The sequence below is a fragment of the Streptopelia decaocto genome (genome assembly GCF_964273445.1).
Source record: "Streptopelia decaocto genome assembly, chromosome: Z".
Taxonomy (NCBI): domain Eukaryota; kingdom Metazoa; phylum Chordata; class Aves; order Columbiformes; family Columbidae; genus Streptopelia; species Streptopelia decaocto.
In genome coordinates, this window is record NC_138657.1 from 16,937,021 (window position 1) to 16,957,460 (window position 20,440).

The 20,440-nt window shown below is 40.7% G+C and overlaps 1 protein-coding gene across 4 annotated transcripts in view; it reads right to left on the minus strand.

Moving 5' to 3' along the window:
* Positions 1-20,227, minus strand: part of PIP5K1B (phosphatidylinositol-4-phosphate 5-kinase type 1 beta) — a 121,225-nt gene extending 100,998 nt beyond the window's left edge. Inside the window, exon 1 of one of the 4 annotated variants that reach the window (XM_082074248.1) lies at positions 20,033-20,227. The gene's annotated coding sequence lies outside the window, so the exon portion shown is untranslated. Of the gene's footprint in view, positions 1-20,023 lie in introns of all 4 variants that reach the window. The other 3 variants (XM_082074250.1, XM_082074249.1, XM_082074251.1) reach the window with 3 other exon arrangements.
* Positions 20,228-20,440: the final 213 nt, after the last annotated feature.

Consider the following 20,440-nt stretch of genomic DNA (forward strand, 5'->3'; position numbering starts at 1 on the left):
GGCCACAATTCTAACAAATAACATTTGTGTGATTTTAGTATAGCAGTTCATCACCAGAGCAGGAGCCCATCTCTCGTGTTTTGGCACAGACCTCAGTCACTGCTGCCTGTTGCAAGGCCCAAACACAAAGCTCCTCACTCCACAAGCAGCGATGGAGGCCTCTGCTCCTCCTCCCACAGCAGACACCTTGCAGAAGTCTGAATTTTCCTCACCATGCCTCATCCTGGACACAATGACATAATACCTAGCTACAAACATGTCATTCTTCAGGTCTGGTTCTTCACATGCTCAGCGGAATTCTCAAAAGGTGATTTTTCAGAGTTCTATTTCCTATTCAACATCTGGACCCCATTGTCATTTCAACTGATCCACACTCTTGCTAGACAAATTCTAGTTTAATCTCCAAACTGAACCACTAAACTACACAAATGTTCTCATGGTAACTTGAAACTGGTTTTTTTTCCTGTTTTGCAGCTCGTTGTTGCACAATTCCTACCAGGAAAAGACATCTTTGATAATACGGGAAAAAATATAGCATGATTTTCTCCCCGACTCCCAACATTCTGTGTGAAATGAAATTTGTTCGTATTTCTGAAAATGAAGATAGTTAATAAATATATTCAGAGTAGGCTTTCTGCAGAACACACAATTTTATCAATGTTAAATTTGAGATAAGAGTCCGAGAACTGCCTTTGCAGCTCATTAAATCAACATCACTTTGACTGTATGCTACAGTACGTGTGATCCTGTATAAGCAAGCTTCACCACTGCATTCTTAACACTCTGTCACTGCACACTTTTCCCAATATAGTTCCCTCCTATCACTTGGCACCATGCATCATTATTTTCATGGGCCTGTAATATTTGCAAAAATGCAATGATAATGCCAAGGCTGACTAAGTGAATGACAAACAGTCCACATCCACTCCCTTGAGCTGTTTGTCTACACAGCATTTATCAATAATTAGGAACACATTTAAGCATCACAAGAAGTGGCTCAAAAATAAGAGGATCAATGTTGTTTCTGAAGAAATGTGTCTTCCTTACTTCTTGCATCCCTATGACCTTAGAAAAATTACTCCGATGCTTAGCCATTGGCAGAACCAGGACATGTTAAAAGAAAATAAAGTTAAAGTACCTATGTACTGAACAATAACCCCACCTTTTTATTGCAATAGCTGCAGAAGTAGCCACATAGAACAGAAAAAGCAAAACTAATGCTAAGGAAACTATGAATAGGAAACAACCCCCTCATGAAATTGAACAGTTCAGCGTAGTCTAAAAGGGAAACTACTTGAATCCTTTCAATAGTTGTACATATAGACAGAGTTGCACATGAAACTTCCCTTTAACAAGAAATTCTCACATACTACACCATCAGTAACTGCATCTTCAGACGAGAAACAGGTCCATCTCTTACAGGAAAGGAGTTCGTGTGTTAGTTAGATAGCTGAGAATTCAGAGCCCACAGGACAAAAAGATATGACTAATCATGGAAATACAGAGTCTCTGACATCCTCGTTTCCTTTGTAGAAGCATGTTATGACACTTCTGCCACTTTCCTTATTCCTCTCCTTCAAAAAATGGAAGTTATATACAAGCCACTTTACTGCAATGATCAGCTATATTTAGAAGTGTCATTATAGGTACTACTGCCTGTTTTGACTTCGCTTTGGAAGAAACTGGACTGCCAAAATCCAAGTGTATTTTGAACAATCCAGAATCATTGAATTCACAGAGGCCAACTGTCCTGTTCTGCACTGAGACTTTTCAGAATTACGGTTTCACTCTTTCAAACTCTTGCAAATATTTGTATAATATGGCGTGGCATCAAAAATAATATCAGAAACCTTTTTTTTCCCCTACTGTATATGTATTTGTTAACTCTGTGGGTAAGATTAAGAACAATTGCCTTACCAGTTTTCACCTCTTATTCTGATTTTTCAGATATCCACTACTGCTCATCTGTTCTTAAAATGAGACACTCAGATGGGTTTCCACTTACGTCGGAGATGAAAGCAGCACCCTGCCTTTCAAGTTACAGAGTCCGAGGTGAATGCTGCAAAAAAGGTTTTTTGTCTATTTATATTAAGTGGTAATGGTCCGTAAAAGACCTAATGCATGTTAACGCATTATTTTTTTCTAAGTGGAAAACTCTTGCAGTATATACAGGACACAATTTGATTTCCCATTTAAAGGAATTTTCTAACAGTACGAAAAGTGAGGCAGGTAGTGGAAGACTGCTTCACTGTTCAACTGATGGCCTTATTTCTAACACTTATTTGATGGGACATAAGGAACTAAAATTTTAGGAGATGCTGCTATGCCTCTGTACTCTCCAGGGAGATCAAACTACTCAAATAGTATTTCAGACCACTTTTTGCTAAGCATGTATATCCAATATGATTTTATTTGAACACAGTTACATCAAAGTAACAGCATATCCTGGGGAACAGGTTGTCACCCTTAAAAGGGTGATTTTAAGACTAGTTTAGATTAATTTAAGATTAATTTAGAACTTGGAATGAGCTGTAATAAAAATATTGACCTGAAAAAATTGTTCCAGTCATGAAGAAGGGGTGGTTACAGCAAATTTATGGCACCAAAAAAACATTTACATTCACAAAAAGGGTAAAAGGAGAGAGGCACTAATAGGATTACAACAAAAAACACTCTTTCGATACAATGTAGTAGCTGATTACAGGTCTTCTAGAATAAGTGCAGAATATTTTACTTTCATCAAGATGCCCATTAAAAAAAATCGAGAAATATGTCGTGTGGAGTTGCAAACTTTCCACAGGCTTCTGTTACTTTTCTGTCCATAATATATCACTTTGTTTTTAAATGCACATCTCAGTTTTGTTTCATCAGTTACTAAGAACACAATAAAGTAATATCAATGCAGTGTCTTCTAGTCTGATGAAATTCAGGCCTCATTACTCTTTGTAAAAGCTACTACTATTACCTATTTGCATATACATAAATGAAAATAGCATTTCTTTTCATATATATAGTGAATATATATATATATTCTATATATAGAATATATATATATATATTCTCCCTCAATTTAGGGCATAGATGATGAAAGTCCAATGTATTTCACATCTAACAGAGGACCCAGGCTACAGAGACCTCTGTAAATATCATTCCAAACAAGCATATTATGTAAATCTCAAGAGAGTAAGGAAAACATGAAAAAAACCACAAGATGGAAGAGGTAGGTCCATCACTCCAGACGATCACCCTTCTAGATAAAAAGCAGGCAGGTGCCTTATGTATGCATCCTGCTACAGTGCAGAAGAGCCAGAGAAAAGAAATGTGTGGTCCTGCAGCAGACTAGAAATGGAAGCTCTTCTCATCCACCATCCTCAACGTGACTCTCTCCCTCTCCTCTAAGATGTTCCACTGCTAGGACACTTGTCAAATTATCTGTATGAGTTACCAACAGTGCACAATCCTATAACAGGTACTTCATCTCTGATAAACAGTATTTAAGGAAACACCTTGAGAAAGAAAACAGAGCTCTCTCACATGAAAACACTTACTAAATTTGTTGTTGTTGAAACAGTAGTTTTCTAATCTGCTTATAGCATGGACTCAAAGTCCTGGAGTTAAAAAATGCGGTTTTCAACAGTTGAAAAAATACGAGGTCCTGAAGGTTGCACCTGCAATACGCTGTAGGTCCAAACAGGACTGATCATATAATTTCCTACAAAAGAGGCTGGCAATATGAACTCAGGAGGCCTATTTAAACTGACAAAAGCAGCTCAGTTTCTTACAATCCTGTATGAAAACAGTGTATTTTGAAGCTTTACCTGCACTCAATCCAATGATTTCTGGAGTTGAACATGCTTCCTGAAACACCATGAAAGAAGAAAAGTCCTTCTTTTTCCTGATTGTGTTGGTCACCGCTCACTGCCAGAATCCTACATGTTACCAGACAAATATCTATTTGCAGTCCATCTGCATTGGGGGTTGGAAGATGAGGGGGATGGTTGAAGAGAAGTAAGGTGAAAGCAGACCTTACTGAAAATAAACCAGCTTGTTATTCTAGGTCATTGTTCTCCCCATCCTTACAGTCTACTTCAGTTTTCCATTATACTGACATATGGTCTTACTTCACAGGTAGATGGCAAAGAAACTGTCAGCCTTCTCCAGTTTACTGGCAAAAAAATCTGCAGACCAGCTAGCAAGCATATTGCCTGGAAGGACAGAAAGGGGCAAAACCACCCTATAAACATCCCCACACCCACTCCTCTGGGTATCCGTATTTCAACTCATGAACTAGAAATGCACCACTTCAGAAAAACCGTGAATTGTAAAGCAAGCTGGATTTGATGCACGACGTAAGTGCCTTATACATTTTCACCATCCAAAAATCACACCAAACTGAACACCTTGACAGGCTTTAGCCTTCCTTTTTCTCTTGTGAAAAATATATTTTCACCAAACATCAGCGGAAAACAAGCTGCTCTAGGTTTGGGTTTCTAGCTATTCTCCTGGCCATTGACTAACGGCACCAGGAAGCATAATTCTGTACACTTTCAAATGTTAAAAACAGGTACACTACACTTTCTCACACTTAGCTGACCTGGGAAACACTTTCTGTCTTAATTATTTTTTCCCCTAGCATGCACTATTTTGGCCAAGGAACTCAAGGTTTAAACATCAGCGTTTGCAAGCACCTGGGGTACAGCTTTGGGAGCTTTGCTTGATAGCTAAGAACATCTGAAAAGAGAGTCCTTTTTGTTTCATGCCTGCAGAGCAAAGCTCTATTAATGCTTCAACAGTGTGACTTGCAAGAGCATTTTTCAATTCCAGCATCTGAGTTGCACAAGAAGTATCTAAAAATTCCAGCTTGCTGGCTCTTTACAAAAAGCTGTTGAGTTACAACTTCAAGGGGGCCCTGTGCTCCTTATAAGACATCTACATTTGCTTCTAGCATTGGGACAGGTAGCAAGAGGCAGTATCACCCATGTGGATGACAGTACAGCCCGGGCAACCTGTGAAGTTTCCATGTTCAAAACTATAAAATCATGGAAGATGTTCATATTCTTACAAGGTCAAAATAAGACCAAAGGTGGGGGGAGGGAGCATGTTTAATCATGTTTTCAAATAAAATATGACTATAAATTACCTCTTTTACAGCCCTTTTTCCTCTCCACAGTTCAAAACAGAAAAAAACTATTCTGTAATCACTCACAAACTTACTGTGATCACTTCCATTTACTAGAAACAAACTTGATTTTAAGAACATTCCTATTTAGACCAGACCTTTGAAAACACAGGAAAAGTGCATATACTTTTAATCTCTGTAAAAGCACATATTTAAGTAATAGGTAGGCATATTAGGCCGAAAGGAAATACACAAAGTGTAAAATCTACCTGAGTCCAGAAAGGCCCCTCAGAAGTAGGCTGAATAATGTTGTTACACTTACATATCCAATTTTTATATATGTGTTATATATGCTGTCTACATTATACATTGCATATTAGACATTTTTTATATTATGAAGATATTTATACATACGTATGTTGTACATATACACACAGAGAGATAAAGGGTTATAAGATACAATTTGTTGTTAACATGCTGTGAGAAACTGAAAAATATCCTCAAAAGAACATACCATCAGAACTGTGAAATGGAAAAGTAATTTGTTCCTGTATAACTCTTTAACACTAAAAAAAATACTAAAAAATAGATTTTTACTGAAAAGTAGTATCTAAAATGTTAGAAAGCTAACATTTTTTACTACACAATGAAGGTACTTCTTACATATATGTTCTTACAGTAGCTGAAACACAAATATAAAACTGAATATTTCACAATATTTATTAAAATCATTGCAAAATCTGTATTATGAATCAGTGAATAACACATCGCACCTCCAATACTAGTCTATAACTTCATAAAAAACAATTGTTTTCAGTTAGTTTTACACTGTATTCAAAATCATTTACCATTTTGCTGTGTGCCACTGCAACACAGTATTAGATCTGAGGGACTCCTGGCTTTCAAGTCTATGTATCTTTATCACAGCAACTAAACAGATAAATTACTTTGTTTTGCATTTGTTTAAGTTCTTGTTTAGCTGAACTTGCTGTTGATTATTGGCATTCTTAGGCTGTATTGCTGCACAAAAAGAAAAAACATCCTTGTCAATGCAAGGTAGAGCAGCTGTAGTGCCAACCGCATTTTATGGACCACATTCAAATCAATCCAGTCATGGCTGAGCATGAATGCGAATTTCTCTTCCCAGTGAAAACCAGATACAGAATCACAGAATGTTAGGGATTGGAAGGGACCTCAAAAGATCATCTAGTCCAATCTCCCTGCTGGAGCAGGAACACCAAGATGAGGTTACACAGGAATGTGTCCAGGTGGGTTTTGCATCTCTTCAGAGAAGGAGACTCCACAACCTCCCTGGGCAGCCTGTTGCAGTGCTCTGTTATCCTCACTGAGAAGAGGTCTCTTCTCATATTCAAATCGAACCTTCTGTGTTCCAGTTTGATCCCATTACCCCTTGTCCTATCATCGGTTGTCACTGAGAAGAGCCTGGCTCCATCCTCATGACACTCACCCTTTACATATTTATAAACATTAATAAGGTCATTACTCAGTCTCCTCTCCTCCAGACTAAAGAGATCCAACTCCCTCAGCCTTTCCTCATAAGGGAGGTGCTCCACTCCCTTAATCATCCTTGTTGCCCTGCGCTGGACTCTCTCCAGTAGTTCCCTGTTCTTCTTGAACTGAGGGGCCCAGACTGGACAGAACATTCCAGATGTGGTCTCACCAGGGTAGAGTAGAGAGGAAGGAGAACCTCTCTCGATCTACTAACCACCCCCCTTCTAATACACCCCAGGATGCCATTGGCCTTCTTGGCCACAAGGGCACAGTGCTGGCTCACGGTCATCCTGCCGTCCCCAGGACCCCCAGGTCCCTTTCCCCTACACTGCTCTCTAATGGATCATTCCCCAACTTATACTGGAACCTGGGGTTGTTCCTGCCCAGATGCAGGACTCTACACTTGCCCTTGTTACATTCCATTCAATTTTTCCCCGCCCAACTCTCCAGCCTGTCCAGGTCTCGCTGGATGGTGGCACAGCCTTCTGGCGTGTCAGCCACTCCTCCCAGCTTGGTGTCAAACTGCGGATACAGTTTGCCCCTCTACATAGATTTTTAAAGAAGACCTTATTAATCAGTTTTGGTGCTAACTCAACAGAATGCAATATAGTGGAGATAACATGATCTCACACATACCATTCCTAGGGTACTTAGAGTAAAATTCTTTGCAAATTGGCTTTTGCTACTGTTGTCACCACTTTTGTTATCTACTATCAGCACAACAAAAGTTAAAACTGGAACAAATGGTATTATTTTTCTCCCTCTCCATTTAATAGCCATTGCACACATCTGAAATGATAGATCGCTGTCTGAGGGTTTAGTTCACCAAAATGTTTGCTTTTGCTGAAAAGGTCCCTGTTCTCTCAAAGAGAATGTAAACGAACAGACGGAAGGAACAAGAATGACCCTATAACTTCCCAACATCACTGCTGACTTTGCTAATCATTCAGTGAATGCCAGGCCTGATTGTCAGTTACATTCATACAATACCACACGTCAACAGAACAAGTGTGACAGAGCAGAATATATAGGCACAAAGTCACATAACGGAATACATGGCATGAAATATACTGCCAAGGTCCATTAAATAACATAGGTGCTTCACAGTGTCAAATCCAAGTCTGGGAGCTGCTAGAGGTTCTTAGAGACCCACAGCACAAGTAGGCTGACTGCCTGTGTTTGCTTGTCATGCATACAAACAGGTACCAGGCAGAGCACACCGCCCTGCTGCAATATGGTGACAAACCACAGGAAACACAACAGGGACAGCACCCACCCCTTTCCTATACAAAGTACACTGTACTTCTCCTTTTTCCATTTAGTCCTTAAAGGTACAGCTCTTATAACTTTTGGTTTAGTCCTTAAGAGCCTCTCATGTAAACTGCTGAGCCTTTGCATCCCTCACTTCTGCCAGAACAAACTGCAGGGACTCAACAGGTCTCATGGGGCAAGCCCTGGCTTTCTCCTCACATCCCAGGTTTTAAGTGACAGCTTGTTGGGCAGAGTATCAAGTTGAACGTGACAATCTACGCACAAGTTTTTAACAACACGTGAAAAACTTACTTAGCCTAGGCCTTGTATGCTGATCTTCATGAAAACGTTTTTACCTTCAGTGCCTTATATATCAAATCTATACAACCAAAACGGAGGTTACAAGAACCAGCTGCAGCTTGCTGAACTACTCATTCCCACATTGCATTTTATGGAAGAATTAAAGGTAGCTGCTAAGTTGCATCAGGTGTGCTCTATAAAATTTGTGTTTGCAACTTTAGGTCTAGTCTTAATGGCAAAGACACAGTATCCAGCAAAGCTCATAGAAGTTACAAAGAAACCACTAATAATTTTACTTCGCCTCCTTCCAAGTTTGAGGGTGCTTTGTGCAAATCCCACCCTCCAGTATATTATTGCCATACTACCATTCTCACTTTGTAAATAGATACTTCATAATATTTCTCAGAGTTTGCAAAGCACTTTATAAATATCACTTACAGTTGACAGGTTAAAGCAACAAATTTGCAGAATCTATGTTTATACTGAATATGTCTGAGTTCCTACAGAAAGACTTTCACCCTCCACCTCCCTGTATCAACAGCTGCTTCTTGTTTCAATTAGCAGAAGTGCCAACAAAACACCAGACTCAAAAATTGTTTGCTCCCAACCTTTTCAGCCTCAGCTGAAAAGCCTCTTAATGTAAGTCCCCAATGTTTCAAATGTATTCTGCACAAAACCAATATAAACCAACAATACTAAATACTGTTAAACAATACTAAACCAACACTGCAAGCAAACATCAAAATATTTAACGTAGTTGCTACTGTAACAAAGTTTTAACCCAAGCAGTTACTAAATTCCAGAGGTTCATCTCTAATATCCGTAGAGATGATTGCAAATGGAAAAATTAAGTCCCATTTTTCACAATGCCTACTTACTTACCCCTCAAACTACTTCATAAAAACATATATAATCCCAGCGGTTTTCATTTAATTTGTGGTGCTTAGCACAATATTACAGCTTTGCAAACACTGACAAAAATGTTTACATTTCAACAAACAAGTTAAAATCCTGAAACTAACGATCCCTGTAATTAGACCTAAAGTTAAGATAAATACTTCTGCTGTGAGGGTCTATGTAAAAATCAAGACATTGCTCAATAGCAGCCAACACAAATATCCTAAGGCATCTTATGTTTTAACTCAAGTTTTATGAGCCACAATTCCCATCATGCACCTTATCATTTGCAGGTATAGCAAAGCAAAGTGGAATTCTTCTACTAATGTCAGGCTGTGACCAAACAAAAAAAAAGCACCAAACAATTTATAAATTACTTCCTACCACAGTCTCTTATTAAACATGTAATTTCAGCTGAAAGCAGCTGAAATTGCCACTGGCATTTTAACCTCCAGTTTAACTATTCCAAACAGATAATTTTCTCGTGTGCTTGCACATTTTTCACATTTGCTATAGCTGTGGTGCTATCCTGATATTGCAGACTAAATCAGACATATACTGGACATTGAAAAGATAGAGCAAAAAAGACTGGACATTAAAGAAATCAGGGTTGGATGAACAAATAAATTAGAAGACTGAATACATTTCAGATCACATTTGTTAGCTGCCTAATTCAACTCAAAGTTCTATAATATCTGTACAAACAACATGTGAATAGACCAGATAATTTCAGACTAAAATAAACTGAACATGATAATTTTAGATTCAAGCTCTTCCTCAAGCCCCTCCCAATCAAGGGGAAATCTACCTGAGTTTTGCAAAGGGCTACAAACCACTTGATGCAACTGTCTCCCACTGACTTCCAGTGCCTTTCTGATCACCTAGTCAGCCTGGCACAGGAATGCAGTCATAAAAAGGTAAGATTCAGCTCAAGTAAGGGCTGCTATAATGCCATACATGGAAAAAGTTTTAAATAAATTTTATCATAATTGCTGTGGGGTACACTTCTAAAATAAACCACTCCAGTGCTTTCACAGCCTGCCTCAAGGCAGGGAAAAAAAAAAAAAAAAAAGTCAGTCTGCAGTATCTCCCTTTTGAAAGGCAAATGTACAGTCAAAGTTAGATTATGACCTGGCAATACATGTGATTATTTAAAATAATGAAGTTAAGTGCCTTAGCTTCCAATACACAATGAATACAGATTTTTTTTTAATTACTACAATTCTCACTAGATGCCTTAATTTAACAAAAATATGTCTGTTCATTAGTCATTTTTTTTCCAAACACAACCTGATGCAAGAAGAATGAAACATGCAAAGCTACACTTTGTTGTATAATATCACAATAAAAGAAATCAGGTCATCCTTCAAACACAGGTGACTTCCATAGTTCATTTACAAGTTAAACACAAACCAGCCAGAGGATCTGTATGTGCATCAGTTCTTCATGGTAATACGTTACATGTACCCCTCACGCTATCAGTCATCTGCATCAACACTGTGCTGATGTCAGCCCTCTGCCAGCTGTGTCCTGAGGCACATCTGCCCAGACCATCATGCCACAAGGCTGATTGAGGGCACTGGCAAGGCTGCCACTGGGACAGCTGTGAGTGAGATCCAGAGCCACCTTTGCCCACATAAAAGAAGAGTGGCTAAGTATGGAAAAACCATGGCCAGGTAGAAGCTGCGTTTCAATCTTTACATCATGGCACACACCTTCCCCTAGCAGGGGCTTCCCTTGCTCACCCAAAGAATACCCACACTCAGATCTCACCACTTCAGCTCCTGCATGTGTCAGAGGGAGAGGCTGCGGATAGGAAGCCCGTGCAGCAAACTAACAAAAGGAATGTGAACAGCTGCAACACATGAAAGGGTCTTGATTAGGTTTCAACATTCTGTAGTCGCAGATCATTACTTCATACCAAATTTGGAATGATGATTAAAGTGCCGAGATGCACAGGGCAATTCTGAGTGACAGGTAGTCTCTGCAATGTGTATGGGAGGAGTCAAGGCAAGTGGTGCTAAAGGTAACTGAACTCAGTAATTGTGCAGATGTTCATGGCTGCTTACTAGTTAATAATTGACCTCCACATAAGGTCAAACAGCTGTTAAAAAACTACCATTCTTACAGCACAGGTACATTCAAGGACCAAAATTAGGAGGTAGGATACTCCTACTATGCACAACTACTTTGGGGCTGCACTGAAGTCACGGTCTGATCAAATGCACTTAAAACTACAGTGATCTTTCTCGAGCAGGTTCAAAGATGAGTTCTGCAATACAGAACTACTGTAGGGATTCTTACACAACTTTTCCTCTGAAGAAACTAAGGTAAAGAGGGTACTGCTCTCTGACAATCAGTTTGACATGTCAATCTTCAGATGCATCTTCCACCCTGTAGAGTTCCCGTCACCTCTGTGACACAAAGCACATGAAGCAGAAAAGAAGCTGGGTAGGTTCAAACACTGAAAAGACTCATCAAAATAAACTCAGAGGTCAGTAACGTGCAAGGCATGCTCTGCTTGGGCTTTAGTACAATGGAGCTCAGACTCCAAAGAAATCCAGCTAATTCCAGAAACTGTATCCCCCCCCCAAAGACAGAATAGACTAGGGTTCATTTTTTCCTGTCTATATAACATTTCTAACTATTCATATGCTAAGAAAATACTGTTATGGACATTGCTGAAACACAGCGATAACAATTTCCTTTCTTGGTGTTGCAAAGTACATTCATCTTACAACACAAACAGCCTTGCCACAGTAAGCACTGTATCTTTTAAAGCTGTGAGTGAGACAAGTGCATATTAGACACCTCTTTACAACCAAGCCTATACAGAAAAGGAAAAAAATGAGTACTAATTAGTGTCGCGGTTGAGACGGACAAACGACATGGACCAAATTCTTTCAAGATGAAAGTAATAGGTGCCATTTATTGCTACAAGTGCATTTTTATACAATTCTACCAGTTCATGTGTCTTTTCACTATTGGCCACAAGTTACAGCACTAACATCTCATTGGTTAATTTTGCTATCATCCGTGTTATTCTTCTATCCCCTTCTGTCTCACGGGTATATCTCTCCTTTCTCACGGGTACAAGTCCGTACCTCCGGATACTCCTTTACTCCCTTCCTTCTCAAGGGTAAATCTTAATATCTTCAAGGCTGATTTCTACTCCCATATTTTCTGTCAAGGACTCCGCAGACCCACTGCATTTTCCCACAAATTAGAAATGCAATAATTAGTTTAATGACTCACTGGATTGTTACTAGAAAGAGGAATTTAATTGATCAGTTCAGCTGCTAACAGAAGGCAATAATCCCAAGTTTGAGAACCAGTAACTCAGAATCAAAATGTGTTTCTTCTTTTATACTGAAGCTTCATGTGCTCACTCTTGGCTAATTACAGCACAACAGGAAGGCCTGTGTTCATATAATAATAATAGCAACGCAGTGTGCTGAGATAAGGAGACATAAATGAGGGAAACACTGACTTCGTTGCAGGCAGTACAGGCTGTAGGTGACCTCAAAGTAATCATTTGCTGCTCAAAACCTCCAGTTTTGCTACTCTGTTAAAAACAGCTAGTCAAATAAGACAGACGGTCCTAGATGGGCTCCGGCTGTCTGCAGTAACACTTCAGACGCCAGTGTAACTGTATGCAAAGCACATCACAGAAGTCACAACGATTAATACACCAACATACAACAGAAACTGGTATGTTCTCTAGCACAATAGCAACCTAAAGAAAGAGAAGCAATCATGTAAACCTTAAACAAAGGCACAGGACAGCCTTACAAAATATGCAGTCTAGCTAGACACTGGTATGTTTCTTAGCTATTTTGCATGAGAACACCACAGTACACCAAATCTGCTGTTTAACATACACAGACATGGTCCTAATTAGTTGAGAGAGACCTCGGGGCTGAGCAAAGATGATAGTTTATAATACTTCAAGACTTAATTAAAGTTTTGAGGGCTAACAAGTAGGACACCTCTCCTACTGTTGGAGTCACTTTTTTCAAACACTGGAGCCTAAGACTAACTAAAATATCCTTAAGAATACAATTCAGACGTGAAGTAGAACACTAACCATCTTAACATAAATATTTATAGTTATAAGCTACTTATTCTTTTAGTCTCAGCTCTGAAAAATTATATTTTAAAGACCAAATGAACTGTTAATTTAACAGTGAACATGTTAGCAAGTATTCCTACATAAATGATAGAGAAGCAATCTGCCATTCACACTGCAATTTAAGAGGTCCTTCTGAATTACTTTGGACTATATTATTGGAGAGGTCTGAAGCTCTTCCTTCTCACAATCAGTATCACTAAAACTTCTCTGAAATTCATTGTTCCATCTAGTTACAACAGAATTTTAAAGGGTGTCTTAAAATTACACAGATATTTGTGTTTTAATTGTAGGTACTTTTAATATCTCATACTCAAATTACATTATTTGCACACCAAGAAATAATATTCCATGTCTGGTTTTCTGCCTAGAAATCAGATGTCAAACTGCCTCTTTGACTATGTCATCTCTGTTTCTGCATATGCTTAGAATGACCATATTCACATGCCTGAAGACTAAAGTAGTAGCACCACATCTCTGACAGGATCATCACCATACATTTGAGCAGAAGCATAACCAGAGCAAATGTGATAACAAGAGACTTACAGTCCTTACCCATCCACATTCCCCATAGTTTCAATCTGTTTCTAGTGTAAAGCCTCAAAGCAAAGTAAGGTTCCAATTCAGATTTCTATTAATAATGTTATAATAATTTTATTTCCATTTGCAATACTTTAGTGTCCTACTATAGTGATCTGTGAATAGCTGGCAAAAGGTTTACTGTGTAAACAAAACCAAATAACATGAAATGTTCAAGTATCGTTCCTTAATGAGATGACTTGTTACATCATCATGTTTGTATTAAAAACAAAACCAGAAGCTGTGGACTCCCATGAAAAGGTTTTCTGTTTCCTAGCCAAAAACCACTTCATAATACTTCCTTTGTTTCTGTGCTGAACAAAGTGACTGAACTTGGGACTTCTCTCTTCCCCCCAAGGATCTTCCACTACCACTCTGAACATGAAAAGTTTTTTGTTTTCCTCAAAGTGTGTGCAAGGTTGAGTAAGGAAGAAAGGGCTAAAGTGACAGTCTCTCAAAGGCTTCTGTATGCACTGCAATATACCTTATACAATTACCCATATTGACTCCCACATTACTCAGAATGAAGACACCGTTTTTCACAATACCTAGGTACTCAAATTTGACTTAAGGGTGTACTCTTCCATGCAAGGTAAGCCACATGTGCCTTTTTGTTTCCAGACTACTTATACAGAGATCTGAGGGATCTTACACAAGACTGCTCAAAGCCACAGAAATACCACTTTATCTCTTTGCAGCCTGGTGACCAGGAGCTGGGCGGGCTGGGTAAGGGCAATCTCCACACTGCATAAACCAGGAACACCCCATCTGCTCTCTGAATAGACTCACATAAAACATATCATAAAGGAAAGTGGTGAAAAGATCCTAATCAGCGCCTGCAGGTGTAGATCTGCTGATGACACTTTGTGGTATGAAGAAGCTAAGGGTGCAGTAATTTTTACCTTGACTCACAAGCCAAAAGACCATACTGCATGCTAACCTCTCTATTAGCCAAGAAGGCAAATATTCACCCCTCCATCCTAAGACAACCTTTTGTAATACAGCCAGGAGACATATTGGAGAAAAAAAGGCTGAATAGGGTTATTTATTGCCTTAGTAACATTCTTTTAGACTTATGAATACAAAAATATGTGTATTTTCAAACAAGTCTGTACACAAGCCCTCTCAAACTTGTCAGACATTAGAACAATAGAAGTGCACACTAAAGACAGAGGTCCTTGACACACCTGACACATCCCTTACTGGGGTTCTGAATGTAAGACCTGACAACTGAAGTAACCAAGTAATAAAGTGATCTGAAAAACTTAACTCAGCACCACTGAAAATAAATTCAGCGTTCTTAGCCAAGATAGTTTTGTTTCTTTTCCAGAGATTAAAAAAAAGTCACTGAGCTACTGTTATCAATGACGGGCAAACAAGACAACCACACACCACTGCACAAGAACACCTTCCTCCTGAGGAGAAGGCACCAACAAGCCATGTAGTGCAACTGCCGCACTGTCAGCCAGGGCATGGTCTCATAAAGTGTTGCATTACTCTCAGGCAAAAAGCTTTGACTCACAACACATTAAAACCAAGAACATCTGTAGAACGTCTCAAGGTAGAAAGTTATCTTAGCAGTATCCAGGGTTTCCTGGAATCTTTCCATTTAGGTCAATCATACTCTGAAGATTTTAATATACAGTTATAAAAGGAAGCCTGTGAATTTCTAAGCTCCTTTTTCATAATACTACACCTTCACAGCTTGGGTTAGGGAAGGTGTGTAACCATGAGGACTGCCATCTTGACCCAAAAAAAAATATTTTCATTAATCTTCTGATCAGAGATAGGCAACGGTGGCAACTGTAATGGATTTGCACATGACCCAAATAGAAACCTGGCTGCTCCCTGTTTCTCTGGGTCGACATGCTATCTCAAGCACTTAATGCTCTTCATGAACTGGAAAGGGAAAAAAAAAAAAAAAAATCAACCTTAGATTTGGGGAAGAAGCAACAGCTTGTAAAGACAAAACTCTTACCAGCTCTCATGGTCTTGTGTTCAGTGGCAGGAGGCTTCACAACAATTTACGTAATCAAATGGGAGCGCGATTCCAGCACTGGGACACCTTTCTACACAGACCAGTCAGCAAGAGCAGCGAAGTAACACAGGACAAAGGCCAGCACAGGCTACGAGCCCAGCACAGACCTGGGACTCCCATCAGCTTGCCACCCTTGGTACCTCCCTGCTCTTCCAGCTGCTGCTGCCTGGACCAGTTGCACTGAGATCAGAAGAGGGACAGGCACACCCCAGCTACAATTAAGCTATCAGTTAGCTACTTAGATATATTCTCCGGCATTTAAATGACTCACATAGGTACCCAGGCCAAGAACTTATGATGAAAACAAACTCAGCAGGAGAAAAAGAGAAAATTCCTTTCCCAAATAGAGATGGATGGGAAGTTCTGGCTACGAAACAGCCCAAGGAGAATCCAGCTCATTCACTCCATTTGCAGACACAGGTCTGCCCCTGGGCTTTGCAATGCTAAAGCTCACGCCAACAAAAGAAGCCCTGATGGGCAAAGAAAGTGAAATTTGGACTGTGATGCAGACTGGGGACATGGTAGGGGCAACAGGTGTTGCAACCAAGCAACAAGTTCCTCTCTCTTGACTAGATTACAGGAACACTGACAGAAATCTCACATACTATTTTCTTAAGACAACACTAACAGGTCTCTACTAATTCCACTTCTCTTCCACCTCTCCACTGCCATTTACACATCCCCACAAATGGCTGTACCAGCAAATTGCACCATTTAAACAGTCAGTTGAAAAATAGCTGCCCTCCACGCCAACCTCTTTTGTTCTTGCAAAGTTATTTTTAACCTGGATCAGTTCAGTGATCCAATATTATCACAAACCCCCACCAACAGTTTGCCACCAGTCAAAAAAGTTGCAAGCTGTAATAACAGTTGTAGTATTCTGAAGTCAGCTTTGGTGTTGAAGGCAACATCCCATTAAACTGTAGCTCATCAAGCTACAAGCTTAAATGCTAGCCGTTTCCTTCAGTTCAGCAGGCACAGCTATGTTTCTGGAGTTGTGAACAAGATTTAATAGCTGCATTTGTAAATTACAGCAGTATTTCTACTATTGAATGGTATTCGGTTTTTTAAGTATTGGTATAATCAAATCATCTTTGTATTTGTGTCCATTACACTTAACATAATTCTGATCATAAACTAGCTCTAGTCAAAGGGCACCAAGATAGGCTTTTTCTGTGACTGATGCACCCTACACAGTACCACACAGTTTTACAAGTAACTTACTTTTTTTACTATGATGCAAGGAGGAAATAACAGTTAAATGGTAATAATTGTACCTTGCAACAGCCTGATAGGGTTTTCTACTTCACAGCTGAAGAATAAAGTGGGAAGATAAAATACAGGATTTCCAGCTCTCTGAGGAAGGACTTGAAGTTTCTTCCTCACATGGGAGGAGAAAAAGCTCTTTCTGGACAGTATAAATGTGAAGAATAAGACATGTGACTTCATAATCACAGCAGGAATCTGTGATGACAAATGAAACACTTGATCTATTTAGGGAAAATAGAGTTCAGAATATCAGTGGTGTTGGCCCACAACAAGCAGGTGCAGTACAAAATGGATTCAAACACAAATTATACCTAGAGGACGAAAAATTGTCGAAGCTGTACCTAACACTGGATAGTAGGAAAAGCATGAAGACCCTCTTCCCAGTCCTGCCTAGCACTGTCAGTAAGCCTCAATTTCAAGAAGCATTTCATTGCATTCAACTTGTGCAGAGTTTGCTATTCAGTTCTAAGCAATATGGGGTTTTGAACACTACAACATATACCAAACTGCTCATCTATACGCTTCTAAGTGCACATTTTATTTCACCTGACTAGTGAAGTTTGCTTTTTAGCTTCCACAGTATATAAATTTCAACTATAGCACCATATAATTACCAGCAGTAACCAAAGTAACCACACTGCAATACCATCAAGTATACAATCTGCAATCATTGTGTAAGACAAACGCTTAGGCAGGCTCACAGCAACTGTTAGCACTGTACCCTGCAGGGTGCTGGAAACTGCACAGAAGCTGTGCCAGCTCTTATCTCTTCTTAAAACTAAATGGGAGCTGAGGGGAGAAGGGGGAACGGCACCTTACAAACAGCTGCCCAGGTCCTAACAAAAGGCTGTTGCCAGCTTCTACCCTAAAGCAGCCAAGAACGCCAGCACACTTACTGTGCCTTGGTTACACAGAGCACAAACACACAGAGTGGACACCGTACACATGGAGCTGCAGGAACCAGTAAGTACATTTTCAATGCTACATGTACCACATTACGCAAGCCACAAAGAAAATATTTTTTTATAGTTCCTAGCCCATTCCACTGTTGTCAAAAGTAAGAAAAAAAGAAATCCCTCACCTACCTACAGGCTAGATAAGAAACAAAACTGAAAAAAACCCAACGCCATCCCACAAACACACACTATTACAGCAAACCACGCAAGCATACGGTTATTTTCAGGCATGTTTCAATTCTCCTGATATCAAGAAGACCTAAATACATAACTAAGGGTTATAAACAGCTCTAAGCTAGCACCAGCTGAACTCAGTGAAAGAAACCTCCTGCCATTTTTAATGGTTTAAGGATCAATTCCTAAACTTCGAAAATTATTTTCCCGTCCTGGCTTTATCTAACTGGGGGAGGGAGAGAATCTATGAAAGAGATTAAATACAGTAAAATAAAAGGAGTGAAGAAGAACATTTTTACAATTGCATTTTATTTTTAGCTTGACATGTTAATTACCAGAAACTGATCCTTAAAACCTAAATACATATAAATATTTGTCTTCAGACCTTCCAACCCTAACCCTTCTGTGATCTGTCTTCAATTTTGGTTTTCATGAATCAATTATGAGATGGCTATAAAGCAAAAAAGTACATTAAGGATAGGAAAAAGTATCCAGTTGGAGGAAGACATGTGACAAATTAAGAATTATTTCTGTTCTTTAGGTTCTGGAAGAGTCAGAGCAACAACTACATCAGGCATTCATCAGACTATGTATTCTCTGAAGATCAAAGAATTTTGAAAGACCATTCAATGAGTTTTATTACAAAAGCACCTCTACCATAATAAATCATGGGATAAATATCCTATAAATTTATGTTGAGACACAGAAGACACAGTAAGTGCTACACTATATGTTCACTAACTCCTGAACTACCAATGCCCCTTGCTCCTTATGTTAGATTCATTTTAAGAAGAGTTTCTGTGGTTTTAACTACTATTCATGACCTCCTCCTCATCACATTATGCAAATGTTTGCTCGTAACATTTACATAAAAACATAATTATCTAACAAAAGAGAAGGAAAAAACCCACCGTTTCTCCACCTTAAGCAATATCCTTTTAGAATCAACATGAAACAAGTATATTTACATTTCCTTTGGGACACCTAACATAACATCCGCACAAAGTTTTCCTAAAGCAACAGCACACACCATAGCTCCATTTTTAAGAAGTAGTATAAAAAAAGGAAGGGAAAAAAATAAAACAACCTCTGATAGCCAAAGAAGTGCTTTGAAACATTCTTACTTTAGGAAAGCCGTTTCATGGTACTGAGAGGTAAGTTTTACCATTCAAAGAGTTTCCTGCTATTCAGCAAACCCTGCATCTCGGGCAGAAGCGGCCCGGCCCGGCCCCCGCTCAGCGCGGACCCCGCACGGGCTGCGCCCGCCTGGGCAGCTCGATCGAGCCTGGAGCAGCCTGTGCTCGCAGGGACGTACCCCTCGCAGTTCCCTCACACGCTGTTGGTTTTGGGTTGTTTTTGTTTTTTTACTTATAAAGCTACAACCCTACGATTAAGAGACTTAAAAGTCCGTGGAAGTTCACAGAAAAAAAAACAAAAAACAAAAAACAAAACCACAAAAAAACGCCCCCAAACAAACACAAACAGCCCAGAAAGGAGAAGCGTTCTCTGTCAGCCCTTCGGCAGCGGGGCGGACGGCCTCGGGTGCAGACGGGGCTGCCCAGCGGGGACGGGGACCAGCCGCGCCCGGCCCGGCTCAGCCCCTGCCCCAGCCCAGCCTGGGGCGACCCCCGCCCGCCGCGCCCGGCCCGCCGCCCCCGCAGGGCTCCCCACGCCGCGGGGAGAACCGAACAGCCGCAAAAATGAAACCGAAGGAAAACCCGACGGCACACGCCGAAGCCCCCACGCGGCGAGACCGCCCACCCCACTGGGAGGAAAACAAGGTGAGAGAAACCAGGCACCGTACGCACGGATGTGCCCGCCGCCAGCTGCAAGGGCCTCCAGAGAGCCGTCCCCGCCACGGGAGGCCTTCCTCCCGCCTCCAGCGCCCCGCCGAGCCACCCGACACCGAAGACGGAGCCCTGGGCTGCAGCCCCCACCGCCCCCGACCCGCCCGGGCTGCAGCACGGCGGCTCCCTCACCTCCAGCGCCGGTGTGTGGCGGCCTGAGGCGGGGCGCCGTGAGGCGGCGCGGCAGACCAGGCCCCGCCCCGGGCCGGCTCCTCCCGCTCTCCCGCCCCGGGGCCGAGGAGGAGCGAGTGTCCCGGTGCTTCCCCGGCGCGGTTCACCTCAGCACCCGCGAGCCCCGTCCCCCTGGCCCTTGCTGCCTCTCCTGTTTGCCGCCTTGTGCCCCGCATCTGCTGGAGGGAGTCCAGCGGC